The sequence below is a fragment of the Canis lupus genome, chromosome 21 (genome assembly GCF_048164855.1).
Source record: "Canis lupus baileyi chromosome 21, mCanLup2.hap1, whole genome shotgun sequence".
In the NCBI taxonomy this organism is placed as follows: domain Eukaryota; kingdom Metazoa; phylum Chordata; class Mammalia; order Carnivora; family Canidae; genus Canis; species Canis lupus.
The window spans coordinates 40,770,601-40,793,135 of record NC_132858.1 but is presented as its reverse complement, the minus strand read 5'-3'; the positions used below and the strand labels follow the sequence as shown (position 1 = coordinate 40,793,135).

At 42.8% G+C, this 22,535-nt stretch overlaps 1 protein-coding gene and 1 long non-coding RNA gene across 4 annotated transcripts in view; one reads left to right on the top strand and one right to left on the bottom strand.

The window, feature by feature from the left end:
- Positions 1-22,535, bottom strand: part of LHFPL3 (LHFPL tetraspan subfamily member 3) — a 559,454-nt gene that overhangs the window by 234,278 nt on the left and 302,641 nt on the right. The gene's annotated exons all lie outside the window — the stretch shown is intronic.
- On the top strand, positions 1,996-21,376 carry LOC140613518 (uncharacterized). The gene is made up of 3 exons (XR_012014515.1): positions 1,996-2,479; positions 17,646-18,114; positions 21,137-21,376. It is a non-coding gene; the product is annotated as an uncharacterized lncRNA (long non-coding RNA).

Sequence of the window (22,535 nt, the reverse complement as noted above, 5' to 3'; positions counted from 1 at the left end):
ATACAATCCAGTCACTTCACTATTGGGTATTTACCCTAAGAAAGTGAAAACACTAACTCAAAAAGATATATGCCCCCCCATATGCAGTGTTATTTACAGTAGCCAAGATATGAAAGCAACCTAAGTGTCCTCCCATGGATGAATGGATAAATAAGAGGTGATACACACACACACACACACACACACACACACAGAGGAATATTACTCAGTCATAAAAAGGATAAGATTTTGCCATCTAAGACAACATGGATAGACTCTAGAGGGTATTATGCTAAGTAAAGTCAGAGAAAGACAAATACCATATGATTTTGCTCCTATGAAGAATCTAAAAACCAAAACAAATGAATAAACAAAAAGCAGGATCAGATCCATAAATACAGAGAACTGATGGCTGCCAAAGGGGAGTGGGATGGGAGGGTGGGCAAATGGGTGCAGGGGGAAGGGAAGGAGGGAGATACAGACTTCCAGTCATGGAATGAATAAGCCATGGGGATGAAAGACACAGCCTAAGGAATATAAGCAATGGTATTGTAATAGAGTTGTCAAATCACTCTACTGTACACCTGAAACTAATTATGTGTCAACTATACTCAAGAAAAGAAAAAAGAAGAGGCTGGTGGGGTAAAGCAGCACGTGATGAGGAACCCGGAATTTATAGAACTAGAATGGAAAGAGACTTTGGAAAATAAAATCACGCTGCTCAGCCATTCAGCTTCAGGTGAATGAATATCCAAACTGTTGGGCATAAACCACACCTAGTTTCTTTTCTATTTTCTGAAATGAGACTCTACTACTATTATTACTACAACCACTGAATGTCTTCTGGGCGCTGGATGCCTCATTTGGAAGGTTACAAGTATCATGTCTAATCCTCATGATAATCAGGCAAGATACGCGCGATTATTCTCATTTCACAGTGGAGAAAGTCCATGATTCAGACAAGTAGGGTAACTTGCTCAAGGTGACGAGATCTCGGACTCTGGGATTCCCACCCAAGCCTGATCCTAAATTGGATCAGTCTGGATCCTAAATTGGAACGTTCCCGCGATGACATGCTGGTTCTCTGAGAGGTGCCCTTCAGAGGGGACAAGGTTCAGGAAATCATTTCTTCATGGCACCCCACCTACACCCCGTGGTCCCAGAAACAGGTCAGAATATTTAAAACAAACAAATGACATTCTCAGACATCGTTAGCTGAAAGGTGCAGATTCCTTTGGTCAGCCAGCCCTTGGCACCTCTGCCAACGACACAGGGCTGAAGTATTAGCACGACGCCTCGGACAGATACCGCCTCTGCGTGCCCGTTGCTGTTCTTAGATGATGCAACCAAGAAACCCATTAATTAAATAACATGTGGAGCTGCAATCCAAGGGGACCTGGAACTGCCTACTGGTGGTTTCTTTCTGGAAGCAAGTCAGGAATTCCTTGGCACACGGTGAATGGGCAGACCTTAGGTGCCATCCTAAGATATTTTTAATGTGAGTGTTGTCATGCAGGAAGTTGCTCCCAATCAGGCTTAAGTAGTGGGCAAAAAGTGCTGTCTCCAAGGAGACAGCATCACCTGGCTCTGAATGGAGACTGCTGGCATGCCGCTTGATGGAATGAATCCGGCCTGAGGATTTGGGGGGATGCCAAGCAACAAATTAGTTCTGCATCAAGTAGATGAGGTTGTAATTTATTTTTCTTGGCTGGGAGGAGGGGATGGAATTTTGCAGGTGAACATTCTGAGAAAGTCCCCACAGACAGGTGGAAGTGTACAGATGGGGTGCACGAAGGGTCATCTTCACACACACACATACACACACACACACACAAGGGATCAAACCACAGCTTGGAAAAGGGATCAGCAAGCGATGGCAGGTTCAATCCAGCTCACAGCCTGAATGACTTTTGTGTTTTTAAAGGGTCAAAAAAAAGAAGGTTCTGCAGGGACCGTAGTATACGGTTTGTATTTACTCTCTGGCCTTTTACAGAGAAAGTCCCGCTTACCCCTGGTTTGAACGTCACCACTGTGAGACTTAAGACATCCCTGCCGGCCTCCTACTCCCACCCTGTGTATTTGCTTTGTAGCCTGTTCTCAGTTTCTGGTTCTTTCTTCTGTGTCTGATCCTTCCACTCAGTTTAAAAATATCTTTACGTTTTCATGACCCTGACTCCTCTGACAAAGACTCTCCTTGACCAAACTCAGGCTCCCCTGAGCCCTCCTCTTGACTAGGCCTCCCCCCGACACCCAGCCTATCAGAACCGCAGACACTCACCCAGATTTTGTCTACCCTCCATTCCACTAGGAGACCCGAGCAGACTCTAGCATGTTTCTAAGGCCACGTCCTTGGGCCGACCCAGCCCTTCCTTCTGTGCGTGCTCCGGAGAACTCAAGGCTGCCCAGAGAGTTTACTGTTTGCTCCAAGAAACTCTAGAAGAGAACACCCCTATCTGCCGGTCCCTGTGGGAGGCTGGGAGCCTAATTTCCATCAGTGTCGGTGAGTAAAGCCACATGGCCTTATCACACTGACCCACACCTTTACCCACATTTGCTAAGCCTCTACTTCCCGGACAGACCCCACTAGAGCCCTTGATCGATCCCCCTGCCCACTCCCTTCTTCTCCCTCAAAACTCCAGGCACCTTGGCATGTCTCAGTTTACAGTTTACACCGGACAATCTTTTTTTTTTTCCTAAAGATTTTATTTTTATTTATTCCTGAGAGACACACAGAGAGAGGCAGAGACACAGGCAGGGGGAGAAGCAGGCTCCCTGCAGGGAGCCCGATGCGGGACTTGATCCCGGGACCCCAGGATCACCACCCAAGCTGAAGGCAGACGCTCAACCACTGAGCCACAGATGCCCCTGGACCCTCTTTCTACTGCAGCGGTCACAGAGTAGAATCAAAGTGCCTGCCTTTAGTTAGTATCCAGCTTTCTCTCTTTGACACCAACCCCAACTTTGGTCCCCCCTTAGAGCGGCCTTCATTCACCACCTCTGAGCTCTCACCTCCCGCCCACTCATCAGTCCCCAGCCATTAGCACCCTGATGATCTCACTGACCACCCCTCACACCCACCTCCTACCCCATTGACCTCCTTTCGTCCTCACCCTCTCAGACCTTTGCTGCCTCTGCTCCCAGGAGGAGACCTCGTTTCTGAAACTTCCCGAGTCTAGGGAACTGTCAGCAGCTGTTTCCGCTCCTACTTCTCTGACTTATCTGACTCTTTTCTCCACTCCACCTTTCAATGTTGGTGCTCCCTGGAGCTCTTTCCTTGGCCTTTTCTTCATAGTCTACATGCCCTTGCTTTTTTTTTTTTTTTCAATTTTAAAATTTTATGTATTCATTTTAAAGAGAGCGCCCATGGGTGCATGCACATGAATGGGGGAGGGGCAGAGAGAGAGGGAGAAGCAGACTTCCCGAGTACGGCCTGTGGAGCCCAGTATGCAGGACCCTGAGGTCATGACCGGAGCTGAAGTCAAGAGTTGGATGCTTAGCTCCTATATGCCCTTGTTAATGCTTTCACCCGACACCACCCACTGTCCAGGCTACCAGTTCATCTTTCCAAGTTTCTCTAGACCTCTCCTCCTCTCAAACTCAGCATGTGTCAAACCACGCATCTCACCCCATACTTAGTCCTCCTGCTACATTTCCTTCTGAGTTAAAAGCAGCCCCTGGAACCTACTCACCAACCTTAGAAACTCAGAGCCTTCTCTCCTGCTCCCTTTCCACGTCGCATCACAAAACCTCTACCGCATAGGGCAGACACAGATGCGGTAACTACCAACCACGGAGCATCTACTATGGGTCACAAAACCACACAAGACGCCCCACGTATGTGATGTCGTTTAACCTTCACCACTACGTGTGAGACTAGAATTTTTATCACCATTTACAAATCCGGAAATGGAGGCTCAGAGAGGTTAGCGACTGCCTTTCCCAGGTCTCACTGCTAGTGACAGGCAGAGTGATTCTAGAAGGCCTGCTTTGATGCGCTTCATGGGCGGGCCCAAAGCGGTGGTGTAGGCTGGAAGCACAGAAGGTGGGATCAGAAATGTATCTTTGTGTACAGACTTGGAGACAGAAGGACGAACACCTGGCTCAAGTCATTTGTATTTCATTTGTACACCTTTATGAAAGACGTTGTGGATCTTTTTTTTTTTTTTTTTTTTTTTTTTTTTATTTATTTATGACAGTCACACAGAGAGAGAGAGAGAGAGAGGCAGAGACACAGGCAGAGGGAGAAGCAGGCTCCATGCACCGGGAGCCTGACGTGGGATTTGATCCCGGGTCTCCAGGATCGCGCCCTGGGCCAAAGGCAGGCGCCAAACCGCTGCGCCACCCAAGGATCCCCACATTGTGGATCTTTTGTATCGAACCTAGCTCTGTATGAAAAACAAAGACAGGCGGCGGCCTCCCCTCCCTTGCCAGGCCGTACAGCTGAGGGCACGGGCCACAGGGAACGGCTGATCCACTGCCAGGCACAGAGGGACCTTGGGGCAGGTGCCAAGGCCCTGGGGTCAGAGCTGCAGAGCTGGGTTTCTCCCCGCATCTTAATCCCTCCTGCATCCAGGGTTCACACCCTCCCAGGGCCTTCCAGCCTCCTAGCCTCCGCTTTAAAATCTCTATTTCAGAACACTGCCAACAAGTATCCCAGACAATCGAGTCTTTGTGGGAATTGCTACCAGTTTAGAGCTTGGGGAGGTTTGAGTTTTAACTCACGGAACAGAAACCGCATCACCAGGGAAAGCGCTTCTCCACGTGGCCCCATTGAAAGGGTAGCCTCTCTTCCATTTGTTCGAAGATCTGACAAGCTTCCCTGACGGGCTGGGTTCAAACTCACCCTTGTTCCGCACCCCACGTGGCGCTATGCAGTCTGACTTATTCTGATGGTGGCTGCGTCCTCACCCCCGCGTTACTCAGAGGTGACCCTGCCCCACGAAGACAGGCAGTTAGGTTCTTAAAAGTCCTTTGAGATGAAGACAGGCCCTTACTGCAAGTCACCTGCGAGTTTTTTTTTTTTTTTTTTTAAACCAGACTGTCTTTGGTAACCGGGATCATTCGTTTCAGGGGCTCCAGGGTGATGCCCCATAGGAGCCTGAGTCACCTTAAGGGACACCCACTCTGCTTTTACGCCTGTCCCTCTTCCTCCCCACATCTGGGGGGCCCTCTGGGGAGTTTCTAGCACCCACCCCGGGTCTCCGCTGATGGCAGGAAAGGCCAGCAGCAGCTTGTGGCATTAAAGGGCTGGCTTTCTGCAGGCTCTAGAAGAGTCTTTGAAGGTCGCCAACTCTAGGAGGCCTGGCGTGTAATGGAAATCATGCTTTGAGCAAGGAGTTCAGGAGTGTGGCCGGAGTAACTGCCTACGCGCAGCTCGGGCCTGGAGCCGGCCGTGGGGCAGGTGCCCCCTCATGCTCCCGGGTCACTAATTCAAGACATTCCCCAGGGGCCTCCCGAGAGCAGGGCTGCTGGCCCCGGAGGGACAGGGATTGCTGCTGCGGCCCTGTGGTCTCCAGCACCTTCGGAGGCTGCTGGGGAGGCAGGTGGGTGGCGTGGTCGCAGCCTGGAGAGCCCCTGCCCAGGGCCTGGGGCTCAGGACGGACCCTCCTCCAGCTCCTGTTGCCCGCAAACTTGAGCGGGCCCAGGCCTTGCCCGCGCACCCTATTAGAACTGCAGACGTGTGGACACCGTCGGGGGCTGCAGGCTCGCCGTCCTGCCCAGGCCCACGTCCTGCCGGAGGACCACCCACCCGACTCCAGAGTCAGACATTCAGGGACACTGCTAGGGCACCCTCAGGACATCCCCCTTCCCACCAAGCCCACGTTCCACTTGGGGTGTCAGAGTCACTTTCTTTTCTTTTTTTCTCTTTTCTTTTCTTTTCTGATTCATTTATTTATTCACAAGAGACACAGGCAGAGGGAGAAGCAGGCTCCATGCAGGGAGGCTGACGTGGGACTCGATTCCGGGTCCCCAGGATCACACCCTGAGCAGAGGGCAGGTGCCCAACTGCTGAGCCCCCCAGGGATCCCCATAGTCACTTTCTTTGCTCCTGTGCCTCCCCGTCATGTCACACTTCTGTGCTGTCGTGTACACACCAATCCATCCTCCTCCCTGGACCTCAGCGCCTCTGGCAGCCTCGTGCCCTCTCAGCAGGAGCTCAGATTTAGTTTGTCAAACACCAAATCCAGCAAATAGCTCGGTTCGACCTCTAGCTTTCTGGGCTGGTCTCCTGCTCCCCCCCCAACCTAATCACCATGTGGAGAGGTTGCTCCAGGCCAGGCCCTGCCTTTTCCACCCTACAGACTCTCCAAGCTCTTTTGTTCTTCAGGGCTCTTGTGCACACCACCCCTTTACCTGTCCTCTCTCCCCTTCTCTGCTGTTGAGCGGTAACAGGTCCATGCCACCTCCTCTGGGAAGTACTCCTGGATTTTCGGCAGAGTTATTTTCTACTATGTACTCCCACAGCTTTCAGGACAGATCACTTTGTTCATTTGCTTGTCTCTCTCCCTGAAATGCATTTTCCAGATCCTGAATTCTTTAGGGGACTTTTTTTTTTTTTTGGTATTTTTTTTTATTGGAGTTCGATTGCCAACATATAACACCCATGCTCATCCTGTCAAGTGCCCCCCTCAGTCAGTGCCTGTCACCCCATCCCCTTGCCCACCCCTCCTTCCACTACTCCTTGTTCATTTTCTTTAGGGGCCTTCAATGTATTTTGTTGTTCCTAGCATTGATCCCGGAGCCTTTCCCTGCTCTTCAAGTTAATGCAATAAAGTGAATTCTGCTAGTTAACCTATTTGCTCTACTGGAATACAGGAGAAAAAAAAAAAAAAAAAAAAAAGGAAGGGAAGGCACATAAAAGAACTGAAGGCTGGGATGTGTCCAGAGAGGCCCCTCTGGTGTGGGCCCCATGGGGAACTGACAAGTCATGTCAAATACAGGAGAATTAAATGTTCCCACGGGTCCCTCTAGGAACTAGTACCACACAGTGGTAAAGGATATGGCACCTGGGAACAGGTAAGTTGACTTTAATATAAGTAACTTTACTTTTAGAATCTGTTTTCCCAGGACGCCTAGGTGGCTCAGTCAGTTAAGCATCTGACTTTGGCTCAGATCATGATCCCAGGGTCCTGGGATCAAGCCCCACATCAGGCTCCCTGCTCAGTGGGAAGTCTGCTTTTCCCTCTCCTCTCCCTCTTCCCCTGCTTGTGCCCTCTCTCTGTCAAATAAATAAATAAATAAAATCCTTAGAATCTGTTTTTGGATGGGACTTGTGCTGACTAGGACCAGTAGTCACTGGGCAGCTGCTGTGTGGATGAAGCAGTCTTCTCTATGACCAGCATGTAGCTCAGTGCCTGGCACAAAGTGAGTACATGCACACAGTTGTTACTATATCACATAGTACCATGTCAGTCTGAATATAAAAAAATTGTGCTGGCCTCGATCACACCAGCTTGGTCTCTAGAGCTGGAGATGAGCACTGGGCGAGTTATCAAAACTTACCTTTACAAGCTTTTGTGTCTCAGATGGAAATAATACTATAGCTCTTGGTTTCTTCGATGCCACTGATGGAAAGATACTTCATTGATTTAAGGACAGCTTTCCTTTTGGTGGGGGTCAGGAGAAAGAAACTATTCATTGTAGACATCTCTACAGAGCTTGGTCTTTGGATTGAGGAAATAGAGCGATTGGAGGGCCCAGAGAGGCCATCCCGGGTAAGCTCACTTCTGAGCACAGGGCTGGGCCATGGGCAAGCACTCAGTACAGAGTTGTTATTGTCACTTTTATGAATAGAAGCAGCCCACGAATGGACTAGCACTCTTCAGAACTCCCACCTCTGCCACTGGTTTCCTACGTAGGAGAGGTACAGGGATAAGTATATTGATGCTTTGATTTGTCAGATGGAAATGGCCCGGCCTACCCAGTAAAAAAGGTGGAGAACACACATCTAAATATCTAATAGCAATAATATATATTTCACTCTCCAATCAGTTCATTGGAAGCCTCCTGCAGAAACCAGGTATCACTGCCTATAAGAATCAATTTGTTTTAATTAGCAGACACGTGAAGCCAATTAACCATTTATTCCAATATCATTCACTGCATCCATGAGAGTGGTGAAGAGCTGACTCTGGCGGTTGGCTGACTCACTCCCTTCCCAACTCCCTTTCCAGCCTAATAAATTGTCAGCAGAAGCCTGCTGTAGGCTCCCTGGGAAGCTTTTGCTTTCCTGATATGAATGTTGCCCCTCCCTCTACCTCCTTCTTCCTAGATGAACATAAAAACAGTGGCAGAAACTGCAGCAGCCAACCATGACTGTGAGGACAAGGACAAGAGAATCAAGTTTTCTGCACTGGCCTTATAGGATTATTGAAACTAATTCCAGCAATTGTACATGAGAAAACTATTCTTTAAGTCACTCTAGTTGAGCACTAAAACATTTCTAAATATCATATGGCACTTTTTAAATGAATATTTGATATAGCAAAACCCTGCAAACATGTGCTAAGTACCAAGGAAACAATAGGAAGACAAACTGGGCCTTTCCTAGATGCTTGTAGAACTCAAATTCATAATTCCAGCCCTAGTTCATTATATTTCTTTGGATGCTGAATGAGTTCTTTCTTAGTCAGGAATCACAGCTCAAGCTGAATCCAGCTACTAGAGGTCCAGAGCTACCTTGAGTTGGAAATGTATCAACCTGACTTAGTTTAGGCCCTTTTACTTGCAGTGCTGGGGGGGGGACATGAGCCTTTGAGATCTAAGGAGGAAGCTTTCCAGACCTGGTCCACAGAGAAGAATTTCTCGTCCTGAAAAACTTAGGTTTACAACTCATACATTTAAACTATTACAGATAGTTAAAAAAAATAGGGAGACTTCTGCTTTTATTAGGCTAAATGAACAGAAGTAAATAATTAAGACTTCCCTGAGACTTCCAGACTGTTCTGTGATCTTCGCTGGGCAGAGGATAGGATGTTTGACTTCAAGATAATCAATGCCTGTTTCTAGTGGTGCTATAGTGCCCTGTAGACTGAATTGAGATATTCATGCTCACAGCTCCATAGAGGCTCCCGGGGGTGATGTTTGGGGCAGGCACTGTGCTTATTCATCTTTGTATTCCAGCACTTAGCACAGAACTTGGTATTCAGTAGAAGCTTGCTGAATACTGAATAAATGAAATAGCTTCTATTAACAGTGAGCTGATAATTCAAATCTCATTGTTATATTCTAAGTGTATTAAACTTGCAGAAAACCAACTTAGAGACTAATGATTTAGGTTATGTAAACATTCAATAGCACAATCTCCTATAATTATATTTATGTTTGATTAGGACAACTATAATTTGTGCCTGCCCATTTAACTTGTTTTAGTACAATACACATTAGAAGTAAATTTGGAGAGTCTTCCCAGTTAAAACGATTTTCTTGTTGAGTTTAGAATCTATTTTTCCCAATGGAAACCAGATAATGCAGCCAAAAAGTTTTCAGATCTTTTTTCTCTCTGTTTGCCAATTTTTATACTCTATTTCACAGAAATAAAACTGTGAATCATAATTCCTCATTGTACGCACATATAGCACTATTTTTCTTCACTTACAATGATGTTGATGATCATTTGGAAAATGTTAATAGCACACAGAGTGTGCTGCAGAAAATAATTGGTGAACAACTAGCAATCCAAGTGGAAGTGAACAAACTCTTTAAAATCCACATTTGCAAACTGAACAACCAATTTGTTGATCACTTAAGATACACCTGGCGCTGGTGTTGTTGCTCTACATAATTTACTTAAGTCTCATCAGCATCAATGGAGGTCAGGATATGCCGTCCTCTCATACGTCCTTTGACATAAGGATCATTTACAACTGGATCAGCAGATCAGCAGTTGCAGAAAGAGTTATCTGCCTGAAAACCAGGCATAAATTTCCCCCCTCTCCTGTCCTAGGATAAGGAGATCACAGGGGATGGAGAGCCATCCCTGGCATGAGTCTGGATAAAGGGATCTTACTAAAATACCCCTATTCTTCCATTAATTACCTCTCCTCTATGTCCTAGTCACTTCTCCACAATTTATCATCCCTTGAAGCCAAAACCTTCTTTATTTTGTTAAGAAGAGCATATAAGCTCCTGAGTCTAACCACTTCTTTGGGTTTCGTTTCTTTTCTGGGAATTCCCATGTATGTAAGGATATGAATACGTTTATATCCCTTTGTTCCTGCTAATTTGTCTTGTGTGCATTAAATTTACAGGCCCCCACTGACCTAAAAGGGCAGAGAAAAATTTGTACTCCCCAACAGCGTTATTATGGCTCTCTTCTGTAACTAGGGAAAATGACCTCAGAAGATAAAGTATCTTCTTTTTGGTTAGCTAGTTAGGAAGAGGTAATAATACCTGGAGTCAAACCCAGATTTGTCTGAGAGAAGAGCCTCAGGTTTCCAGAGGCCACAGCGCCTGGAGAGTGGTGGTGGGGTCTCTCCGTGAGGCATTGCTCTGCTTTCTGAGGGTGATCCTGGTCCTGAAGAGCAGCAGTATGGAAAACCTACCCCCGACAGAGCAGAAAAGCCTCACATCACATCACAAGAGGAGTTAGATATGATTTTTTAGAAACATTTTTCTGTATTTATAAATGATTTCTTTCACAGAATCACCTCACATTCTTTTTGTCAGGAACACAATTATTGTGAGATATTCTGAGAAAACAGTATTCACCAAGGAATTTCTAAAGATTTCTTTAAAAAAAAAAGATTTTATTTATTCATTTGAGAGACAGAGAGAGAGCATGAGCAGAGGGGAGAGGCAGATTCCCTGCTGAGTAGGGAGCACGATATGGGGCTCAATCCTAGGACCCAGAGATCATGCCCTGACACCCCTCTAAAAATTTCTTTTCACTGGCAATTATATTTCAGGTGACAAGACCAAATATCATTCAGTTGAATTTCTTATTTCTATGATGAAGTAAAGGATGAATCTATTTTGAAAGATACCACTGAGGACTAGATTGGGAAGGGTTTGGAGTGCCCACAAGGGTTGAGGCAACTACTAAATTAAAAAAAAAGAGAAAAAGAAAAAAGAAAAGGTCTCCTGTTTTATTTTTTAAACTGAGGCAAAATTTTTATCTTATGCCAACATATGTTTATTCTGTAAAGCTGTACTTATTGCAAGTTTTGACTACATTATAACACATGCATATAGCTCAGACAGAAAAAGTCTAAAAAGCTTAACAAAAAATCTTTATGCCCACCTTCCCACTTGCTAGCCCCCTGCTAAAGAGATCACAGTAAGTTTCAGTCACTTGTCTTTCCTTTCAGAGATGTTTAGACAATAATGAAGTAAATACAAGTGCATGCCCACACATGTATTCTTTAATCCTCTTAAAATTATATTTGGCACATGATACACTTTATTCTGCACCCTGCTTTTCTCCCCCCACCATTGCTTTGCATTGTGTGTGTGTGTGTGTACGTATATATATATATATGCCACCGTTTATTGAACTAGCTCTCATTTGATGGACTTCTAGTTTCTAATTTTTTGCTGCACTGAAAAACCTTGTGCAGACATTTTGTAAATTTCCAAGCCTATCTGTGGGATCAATTCTCAGAACTTCAATTTCTGGGTCAAATGATGTGTGCATTTCATTTTATAGATATGGCCATATCTCATTCTTTGGAATTGAGCCAATTTACACTTCATGAGCTACATACGAAAGGTGATCTCTCCATGATTTCACAAACATAATAGCTTATCAATTTTTTGATGGTTTGCTAATTGATAGGTGAAAACTGGTGTCTCAGTGCAATTCAAATTTGCATTTCTCTTATTATGAGTGAAGCTGAACATCTGTTCAATCAAACCATTTTTAATTTTTTTGTGACCTTTTTCATATCCTTTGTTTTCCTTCTGTTTCATTTTTTCTTTATTGATTTCTATGAGCTTTTCTATATAATCAATATATTTAGCTCTTTGTGATAGGAGTTACAAATATTTTCCCCACTTTGTTTTTCAGTTTTTGATTTTACTTAATGTGCTTTTTAGCCACTAAGAAGTTTTTTGAATTTCATGTATTTGAATATATCAATTTTTTACTTTATTACTCTTTGATTTTTAAGTCATAGTTGGAATGTCTTTCTTTTTACTCTGACATTATATAAAAATTCTTTCAGTGTTTTATTGAATTTCCATGGCCACATTCTTTAATTTTTAATTTATTGTGATGTATGGTGTGACATGAGAGTCAAATCTTGTTTTTATTTTCCAATTGCACTCAGGTGTTCTAACATCATTTATTGAGCAGACCACCCCACTGACTTGCAATACCATCTTGGTCATAGAAAAATTCCATCTAGGAGTTATGATATTTACAGGGCATTCCATTCAAAAACAACAGAATGCATATCTTTTCAAGTGCACATGGAATAGTCTCCAGAATAGATCACATTAGGTCACAAAAAAACTCAATAAATTTAAGAATATTGAAATCATATCAAGAATCTTTTCCCACCAAAATGGTATGAAACTGAAATAAATTACAAGAAAAAAAAAGGGAAAAAACACAAATACATGGAGACTAAACAACATGCTACTAAGCAACCAATGGGTCAATGAAGAAATCAAATAGGAAATTTAAAAATACATGGAAACAAAAGAAAATGCAAAAACAACAGTCCAAGATCTTTGGGATGCAACAAAAGAAGGATGTTTATAATGATGCAAGCCTACCTCAAGGAACAAGAAAAATGCAAAAAAACAAAAACCAAAAAACCAAAAAACCCCCACAACAACCCAATAAAACTTTCTACCTAAAGAAACTAGAAACAGAAGAACAAAGGCCAAAGTTAGTAGATGAAAGGAAATAATAAAGATGAGAGTGGAAATGAATGATATAGAAATTTAAAAAACTAGATAAGATCAATTAAACCAAGAGCTGGTTCTTTCAAAGATGCAATTGATAAACCTTTAGCAAGACTCATCAAGAAAAAAAGAGGACACAAATAATTAAAATCCGAAATGAAAGGGGAGAAGTAATGACCATCACCACAGAAATACAAAGGATTGTAAGAGACTACTACAAAAAATTACATGTTAACAAATTGGACAGCCCAGAAAAAAATGAATAAACTCCTAAAAACATACAATCTTCTAAAACTGAATCAGGATGAAAGAGAAAAATTACAACAGACTTATTACTAGTAACAAAATTGAACTGATAATCAAAAAACTCTCAACAAAGTGGGTTTAGAGGGAAGATATTTCAACATGATAAAGTCTACAAATGATAAATCCACAACTAACATCATACTTTTTTTTTTCTAACATCATACTTAATGATAAACAACTGTTTTTCCTCTAAGAATAGATACCCTTCTCATGTTTGTGATCTTATCACTTTTATTCAACATAGTACTGGAAGTCCTAGCCACAGCAATCAGACAAGAAAAAGAAATAAAAGGCATCCAAATTAGTAAGAAGGAAATAAAATTGGCACCCTTTGCAGATGACATGATACTATACATAGAAAACTCTAAAGAGTTCACCAAAAAACTATTAGAATAAATACATTCAGTAAAGTTGCTGGATACATAATTAATAAACAGAAATCCATTGCATTTCTATACACTAATAATGAAGTAGCAGAAAGAGAAATTAAGAAAACAATCCCATTTACAATTGCACCAAAAAAGAGTAAAATGACAAGGAATAAACTTAACTAAGGTGGTTAAAGACCTATATTCTGAAAACTATAAAACACTGATGAAGGAAATTAAAGGTGATACAGGAAAGATACTTCATGCCCAAGGATTAAAATAATTAATATTGTTAAAATGTCCACACTATCCACTGAAATCTACAGATTCAATGCAATCCCTACCAAAAGACCAACAATATTTTCACACAACTGGAACAAATGATCCTAAAGTTTGTATGGAACCACAAAAGACCCTAAAGAGCAAAAGCAATCTTGAAAAAGAACAAAGCTGGAAGTATCATATCCCAGATTTCAAACTGTATTAATTAAGCTGTAGTAATCAAAACAGCATGGTACTGACACATAGATCAATGGAACGGAATAGACAGCCCCCAAATAAACCCATGCTTATTTAGTAAATTAATCTAAAGGAGGCAAGAACATACAATGGGAGAAAAGACAGTCTCTTCAACAAATGGTGCTGGGAAAATTGGACAGCCAGATGCAAAAGAATGAAACTGGACCACTTTCTTACACAAAATACAAAAATAAACTCAAAATGGATTGAAGACCTAAATGTGAGACCTGAAACCATACAACTCCTGGAAGAAAAAAATAGGCAGTAATCTTTTTGACATGAGCCTTAGTAACATTTTTATAGGTAAGTCTCCTTAGGCAATGGAAACAAAAGCAAAAAATAAACTATTGGGACTACACCAAAATGAAAAGTTTTTCCACACTGAAGAAAACCATCAATAAAACAAAAAGGTAACCTACTGAATGGGAGAAGATACTTACAAATGATATCTCTAATAAGGAGTTAATATCCAAACTATATAAAGAACTTTACAACTCAACACCTAAAAAACAAAGATTCTGATTAAAAATTAGGCAGAAGACCTGAACATTTTTTCAGAGACATCCAGATGATTAACAGACACATGAAAAGATGCCTAGCATCACTAATCCTTGGGGAAATGCAAGTCAAAACCTCACATAGTCAGAATGGCTAGGCTAAAAAAGACAAGAAGTAATAAATGTTGGTGAGAATGTGGGGAAAAAAGGAGCCCTAATGCACAGTCTAAAGGACTGTGGGTAGGAATGCAAATTGGTACAGCCACTGTGGAAATCAGTATGGAGGTTCCTCAAAAAATCAAAAATGGAAATATATCATACAATCCAGTAATTCCACTACCGGATATTTACCCGAAGAAAATGAAAAGACTAACTCAAAAAAATATATGCACCCTTATATTTAATATAGTATTATTTACAATAGCCAAGATATGGAAGAAACCCAAGTGTCCATCCACAGATGAATGAGTAAAGAAAATGTGTGTGTGTGTGTATATACACACAATGGAAGGAGATCTTGCATTTACAACAACATATTTAGGTCTAGAGGGTATTATGCTAAGTGAAATAAGTCAAACAGAGAAAGACAAATACCATATGATTCACTTATATGTGGAATCTAAAAAACAAGACAAATGAGCAAACAAAAAAAGCAGAAACAGGCCCATAAATACAGAGAACAGATGGTTGTTAAAGGGGAGGGAATGGGGGGATGGGCAAAATGGATGAAAAGGAGTGGGAGGTACAGTGTTCCATACGGCATGTGTAAGTCATGGGGATGAAAGGTACAGCAAAGGGAATATAGTCAATGGTATTACATGGTGACAGATGGTAGTTATCTTGCAGTGAGCATAAAATATATAAAGTTGTAGAATTACTATGTTGTACATCTGAAACTAATGCAATATTTTATTGAAGTACAGTTGACACACAAACACAAAATCCCACTACTAGAGTCCACTTCTGAACTTTCTACTTAATTACATTGTCTAATTGATTCTTTATACACCAGTACCACACTATACTACTTGTTAAGGCTTTATAGTCATAAAATCTAGTTGAGGTTAGTTCCCAATAACAGGTCATTTTCAAACTTTCCCTAATCATTCTTGCTTGTCTGTTTTTCAATTTCAACCTAATTACCTTATTTGCTTCCAAAAAGAGAGGGGGGGCTCTTAATACCTTTATCGATTATGATTGAGCTAAGGGATTAGCCTAGGGAGAGTTGATATCCTTATTACATTCAAGTGTTCCCATCTACAACTTGGTCATTTGCACAAATAATTACATTTACTTTAATATCACATAAAATTCTTCCTCATCTCCAATCCAGGAAGATTTCTACCAGTCACATTTCTAGATCATCCCTGGAAGTACGTAAACCTACTTTGGAGCAATTCAAGTTCTAAAGGACTGTATTTAAGACAAAAAAAAATTTATTCATTATAATATAGTTGGTTCACCACATGAACCATGATCATTTAAACCGCAGATTAGCTGTGTCTTCCAAGTTACCTTAAGATCCTCCTCAACTCTTTCTTTGTAGGATTCTACTTACCCAGAGCCCACATACAGTGGTAGGCTCCCAGCAGCCATTTATAAAACACTGCTCTGCTCTGGAGTTCATGGGTGGCTTAGTCAGTTGAATATCTGACTCTTGATTTTGGCTCAAGTAATGATCTCAGATGTGAGATAGAGCCTTGGAATCTGCACTGTGTGTGGACCCTGCTTAAAATTCTCTCTCCCTCTCCTTTGATCCTCCCCCCACCCCCACAAAACAACAAAACAAAAATAAAACAAATAAAAACCTCCAAAACATTGCTTTGCCCTGACCTCAGTGACTGGAAATCTGAGACCTGTATCAAGAAATTTAGGGTTGGGATTGAGAGAGACCAACTTGATTTCTTTTGGTAACTGGGCCTGTTGGCAGCTAAGTTTTGCTAAATGACTGAGGAGGAGATAAAGCTGGTCTAGCAAAGAGGAAGGAAGCAGGTGCACAGAGAATGAGAGCAAAGAGGAGAATCACAGAGCAGTCCCTGGCTCTGGTCCTTTCCAGGCTGTGTTCTGATCCTTGAATTCTATTAACATCTCTTTGTATCCTCCTAATAATTCAGGCTGCTTAAGCAAGCTGGCATGGGTTTTTGTTTCTTGCAACCAAAAATATGTTAATACAGCCAGTCAATGCTTCTGTGTAACATGCTTTATATTCATTCCATGGTTATATGGGAAAAAACTTCCAAATTAAAAAATGCTCCTAAATACCTAACAATAGCAATTATAAACATAAGCTGCATGCTTACCACACATACTCTCTCATTCAACCCCCACAACAGGCCAATCCTATTTGGTCCATGTGGACACTGGGGCACAGGTATGTTCAATAAATTGGCTGTTCCTAGTTTTGAGAAAGTCAAGATTTATACCAGGGCCAGAGGTATCACCCGTGAGCTACGCTGTCTCAAACACACTTTACTTCACAAGAAGCGGTGGGAAAGTTGAAACCAACACATCCTTGAAGCAGCCCAAATTTTCCTCAATTGGACAGCTGTGCTTGCCAGGGCAGTTCTCTGATGGAGGAGTTGAGGGTGAAAGATGTGGCCTGAGTACAACTAACACGGGGGCGCCTTGGTGGCTTAGTCTGCTAGGCCTCCAACTCTTGATCCCGGTTCAGGTCATGATCTCAGGGTGGTGAGATCAAGCCCCAGGGGGAAGGTAGGGACACTCTGCACTCAGCAGGGCATCTGCTTAAGATTCTTTCCCTCTGTCTCTCCTCCCCCTGCCCTCTCTCAAATGAATGAAGAAATCATAAATAAAAAATAAAAAGAACTAATATGTAATCCAGGAGACCCAGTGGGTTTTGGACTGCCTACTCCTCTCCGCCACCAGAGGATAAGACCAAATTGGAAATGTGCTCTGAATCTGGACACCAGGTAGCACATTCTCCCAGAGAACTGCCTATTTGGAACTGACATAAATCTAGGGACATGGAGTCCTGGGAAAGAACGATTTCCAACTACTGAAATTTACTTAAACACAAATTAGGCCACGGGCACACTGTTTCATAATAGGAGAGCCTTTTGGAGTCCATTCTCCATTCAGATAAATGTCTCATTCTGTTTTTCAGGTGTGCAAGCAACATTTACCTTCAGATAAAATTGAACTAATTTGCAAGACACGTTAAAAAGAAAATTTTAAAGAACAAGGATTTTAGAAAAAGAAGCCTTTGCTGTACCTTTGGGACTTCTAGCCACGGAGGTCTTGAACATTTCACCTCTGCTGAATACCCAGGGATGGAGGGGTGTTTCCGTGACGCCACCCTTGTTTCAAATGCTAACGAAGGCCTGGATCATATGCACACCATCCACCCTTGTTCCAGTTTTGCTTCTAATTCATTTTTGTGCCCTGCTGTCCTTTTTGAAAAGAATCATGAACAGGATGAACAGCAAGCTAACTGAGAGCTTGACCGCTGGGCACAATTCATCTTTGCAAATCAAGTTAGAGCACAGTTTTTAAAAAACAAGAGTCAGACAAATGCGTCAGGATAGAGACCCGTTTCTGCTGGGAGCCTCGTTAGGAGTGACCCAGCCCACCAGGTAAAAAAGCATTCGAGGTTGCTCTGCAGGTGTGGAAGAAGCAGAGCATAGGCTGGTCCCACATGGAGGAGGCCATAGGGAGAACCTAGATAATGCAGATTCAACGGAAAAGCCTGGGCGATTGCTGCTTTGTTATGGGGGAAACATTTTTGGAGATTGGGGCAGAGATGAGGTCTGAGAACTGGGGAGGGGCTGGAGTGGGGTGAGAGCCAGGTCAGTGATTTGAAACACTCACTATATATCAAAACCATGTGGGAGCTTTTAAGGAATACCAATACCCAGAAGGTTTTTTCAATTGATCTAGCATGAAGCTTGGGCCTCCTATCATTTAGAAGTTGCTCCAGGTGATTCTTATGTTCAGCTGGGGCCAGAAAACCACTGTGAACGATGATAGACGTCTCTAGGGGAAGTAGCAGGTGCAGGCAGGGGAGGGGCGTCTGCCCCAGGGCCTCACTTACAGCTCGGCTCTGAGCAGGGCTCTAATGGCTGAGGAGAAAGCCATTACTTCTGCTGGATGTCACACACACTGCCTGATACCAAGTTGTCTTTCTACCAAGAAAATGCTGCTACTGGCTCAGTTTTGTTATCACCAATTCTAGATGTTGCTTCTTCCGGGAGCAGGCATGGATGCTGCTAATTAACCTGTTTTTTTTTTTTTTATGTGTGTCAGCTTGCTCATAATCACCCAATACTGTTTTGTGGCTGTGTTAGAGGCAGTATGTAAAGAAGAGGTTTCCTGGGGACCATTGGGTAAAAGAAAGTTAGTGAAGAACTCTTAACGGTGCTGGCAGGTCACGCCTGGGTTTTACTTGAGCAAGAGCCCTGGGTGAGAGGCTGTGGAGGATGTGTGAGGTTGGCACCTTGCAGCCATGGGGCTGATGATCCGAACAGACACAGGTCTTGAATCTAATGGAAAGACTCAGAAACTGCAATTGGGATTTATGACTGTGGCAGTGTAATATTTGTCTGGTGATAGAAGAGAAACTTGATAATTAGTATTTTGACTAATCTGTGAATTCAATGACAAGTTATTTTGACTACTGTCAATTCAAAAATGGGAAATGTTTTATCAGTGGCTATAGTCTCCTACGACAGGTAACGTCAGCAAAGAACTAGTAGTTGATACAATGATGCTTGGATCTGAACTATGTTAGCTTATAAGAGCTCACTAATAGATTTCTCAGGGCCTCTCGTGGGTAGGATCATGGTTCAATAGCCACCCGAGAACATCCTCCAGTTCTTACCAAAAAAGGTGGAGAGTTCTTTCGTGAATGGGCTACGCGCTGGCATTTTTTAGAAGCTGTATGCTGAAGATAGAGCCCTGTGCTAGATTTCGCTCAGGGGGGCTTGAATCTAAATCTAAACAAAAATGGTTGTTTTCATCCTCAAGTTACCTGCTGAAAACGCCTGGGGAGTTTTTTTTTAATGCCAAGCTGCATCTCAAACTGAATGATTTAATAACTCTGTGGGGAGGGGAGAAGTTTCTAGCCATCAGGAATCTGTGATCCTCTCCAGGTGATTTCAGTGTGTGACCCCCTGACCTACACCTCTCCGTAAGACACTCGATTTCTCCCACTGCTCTAGCTTTACTCTGGAAGGTGCAAGATAAATGTAAAAATTTCTAGAAAACTTTCAAGAAAATCCATACGAAAGAATCATCACGTATGCAGGAATCGTGATGTATATGACATACACAGAAGGTTCTTATTTTTTTTAATTTTTATGTATTTATGATAGTCACAGAGAGAGAGAGAGGCAGAGACACAGGCAGAGGGAGAAGCAGGCTCCATGCAGGGAGCCCGACATGGGATTCGATCCCGGGTCTCCAGGATTGCGTCCTGGGCCAAAGGCAGGCGCCAAACCGCTGCGCCACCCAGGGATCCCAAAAGGTTCTTATTTTTTTAAAAAATAAGAGCACTGAGGCTTGTGAAGGCTGCAGAAGTCTTAGAGGAAGGCTCCGGAAGTTTTAGTTACTGTCTCCCTTTTCAATTTCCTGCTTTGGGAACTTGGGAGAGAAGAGGTCAGAAGAAAATGAGGCCAGAGGAGCTGCCTTCCTGCAAACAGCTGGGTGAAAAAGTCAAGGCTCCCCCAACAACACAAGTGATGTGAAGGAGAAATGCCTCCCTGACGAGCCAATTTTAGCCCAAGTTTAGACTTCAGATTCTGGTAGGTGTTCACCCCCTGTCCCTCCTGCAGAATAGAGACCACGTTAAACTTATTTGAAAAAGATTGAAGACAAGAGAGATAACAAGTAAATAAACTTGAAAAAAAGCCTTGGCTAAATATCCCTGAAGTTAGACTACAAAGGGAGGTCAGCTTTTAATTTCATAAAACCAGAGAAAATTAAGGAGAAAAATCACTGTATGTTACAAGATTTTAAGAAAAACAACAGCTCCAGAGGCAGGTGCCGGGTTATAGTTTGATCATCTTCGAATGTTCGGAGCGCCAGCTGCTGAAGGGTAAACTTTCAGAGCTGAGCCTTGCACCAGATGTCTCATAATCAGCTCTGGTGGCAGATGGGAGCGTGACGTCCTCCAATCCTCTCCTATCGTGTTCTGCGTGCACAGTGGGACCCAGGTTATGGGAAACAATGGGGGTGGGGGAGAGTGGGTAAAAAGTGGCTTTATTTCCATATGGAAGGGAAAAAAAAACCACTCTATATGGCTAACAAGGAGAAAGAGGAGAGAAACTTCCCAAGTGAGAGGCTTCATTCTGGAAATGTTAGAGGTAAGGAGCCCTGAAAATTGAGAGCGAAGTAAAGAGAGATTTTTCAGTTGGAAACATTCTTTTTTTTTTTTTTTTAAAGATTTTATTTATTTATTCATGAGAGACACACAGAGAGAGGCAGAGACACAAGCAGAGGGAGAAGCAGGCTCCCTGCGGGGAGCTGGATGTGAGACTTGATCCCAGGACCCCGGGATCATGACCTGAGCCAAAGGCAGATGCTCAAACACTGAGCCACCCAGGCGTCCCAGCTGGTAACATTCTTACTTATGTTTATTCTCTACCATATTTATTCTAGAACAACCAGATTACTCCAGGGGAGGAAGAGAAAATAAACCAATTTGTGAAACTCACCAGTTACGGGCCAGTAGAAAATCTCAGCGTGAAGCATTTTAACTATTGTTCCTGAGGAATTTAAGAGCAGTAACCAAAGACTTATTATTTTTAATGTCTATTTTGTTATGTCTGGCTATAAAACTTGGGTTGTTTTTCATTATTTACATATTACTTCAAAAACAATGGCTGATACTGTCGTACAAACAACAGATACCCATCACACCCATAAAGCAGTCTTTTTTCTACGTATATAATAAAAGAACGTTCTTTTTTTTTTAGAGATTTATTTATTTATGATAGACATAGAGAGAGAGAGGCAGAGACACAGGAGGAGAGAGAAGCAGGCTCCTTGCTGGAAGCCTGACGTGGGACTCGATCCCGGGACTCCAGGATTGCGCCCTGGGCCAAAGGCAGGTGCTAAACCGCTGGGCCACCCAGGGATCCCCTATAAAAGAAAGTTATGATGTACACAGGATTATATGCCAATCATATCTCAATAAAGACAGAAGTGCAATATTTTATTTTATTTATTTATTTATTTATAAATTTTTATTTATTTATGATAGTCACAGAGAGAGAGAGACGCAGAGACACAGGCAGAGGGAGAAGCAGGCTTCATGCACCGGGAGCCCGACGTAGGATTCGATCCCGGGTCTCCAGGATCGCGCCCTGGGCCAAAGGCAGGCGCCAAACCGCTGCGCCACCCAGGGATCCCAGAAGTGCAATATTTAAAAAAAAAGTTCTGAAGAGCCTAATCCTCCAAGGAGGTGAATGAGTAGAATTGTAAATAATTTAGCATGGAATTTTATAATCTCTCTCATTTATTTCTACTTTTGTATAAAGCTTTCCCCATTCAGTTTTAATTTGTCACTGAAACCACAGGCCAGAGCACATTAACAAAAGAGAGTGATTAGGCACCAGAGAAACCCTGTCATATTTTACTTAAAGGAGACTGCCAAAATAATGAGAAGTACCATCCTCTCCCCAGAAGAACCCAATTCTGGTTCCCAAGTTCACCTCCAATGAAAATGGAACAAATGAAGGCTGTGTACTTACTGAGAGATAATCATTCTGTAAATAGTAGGGCTGATGCTCTTTGATAACACAATTTGCGCACTCATGTATCCTCTACATAATTTACTGAGCACATTCTATTCGCCATGGTGCGTGAGGAAGGGGGTAGCATGGTCCCATTCAAGGGAAGCTACTCATGATTCTGATCTCACAGACTGATGATCTGAAGCCTGGGAGTGCCAGCTCTCTCTATCTTGTGCATTGCTGGGGATCAGAAGGAAGGCCGGGGATATTTTGACATTCAGACTTTTGTTACTTTTGATTCTTCTCAAGTTGTGTGGGATCCC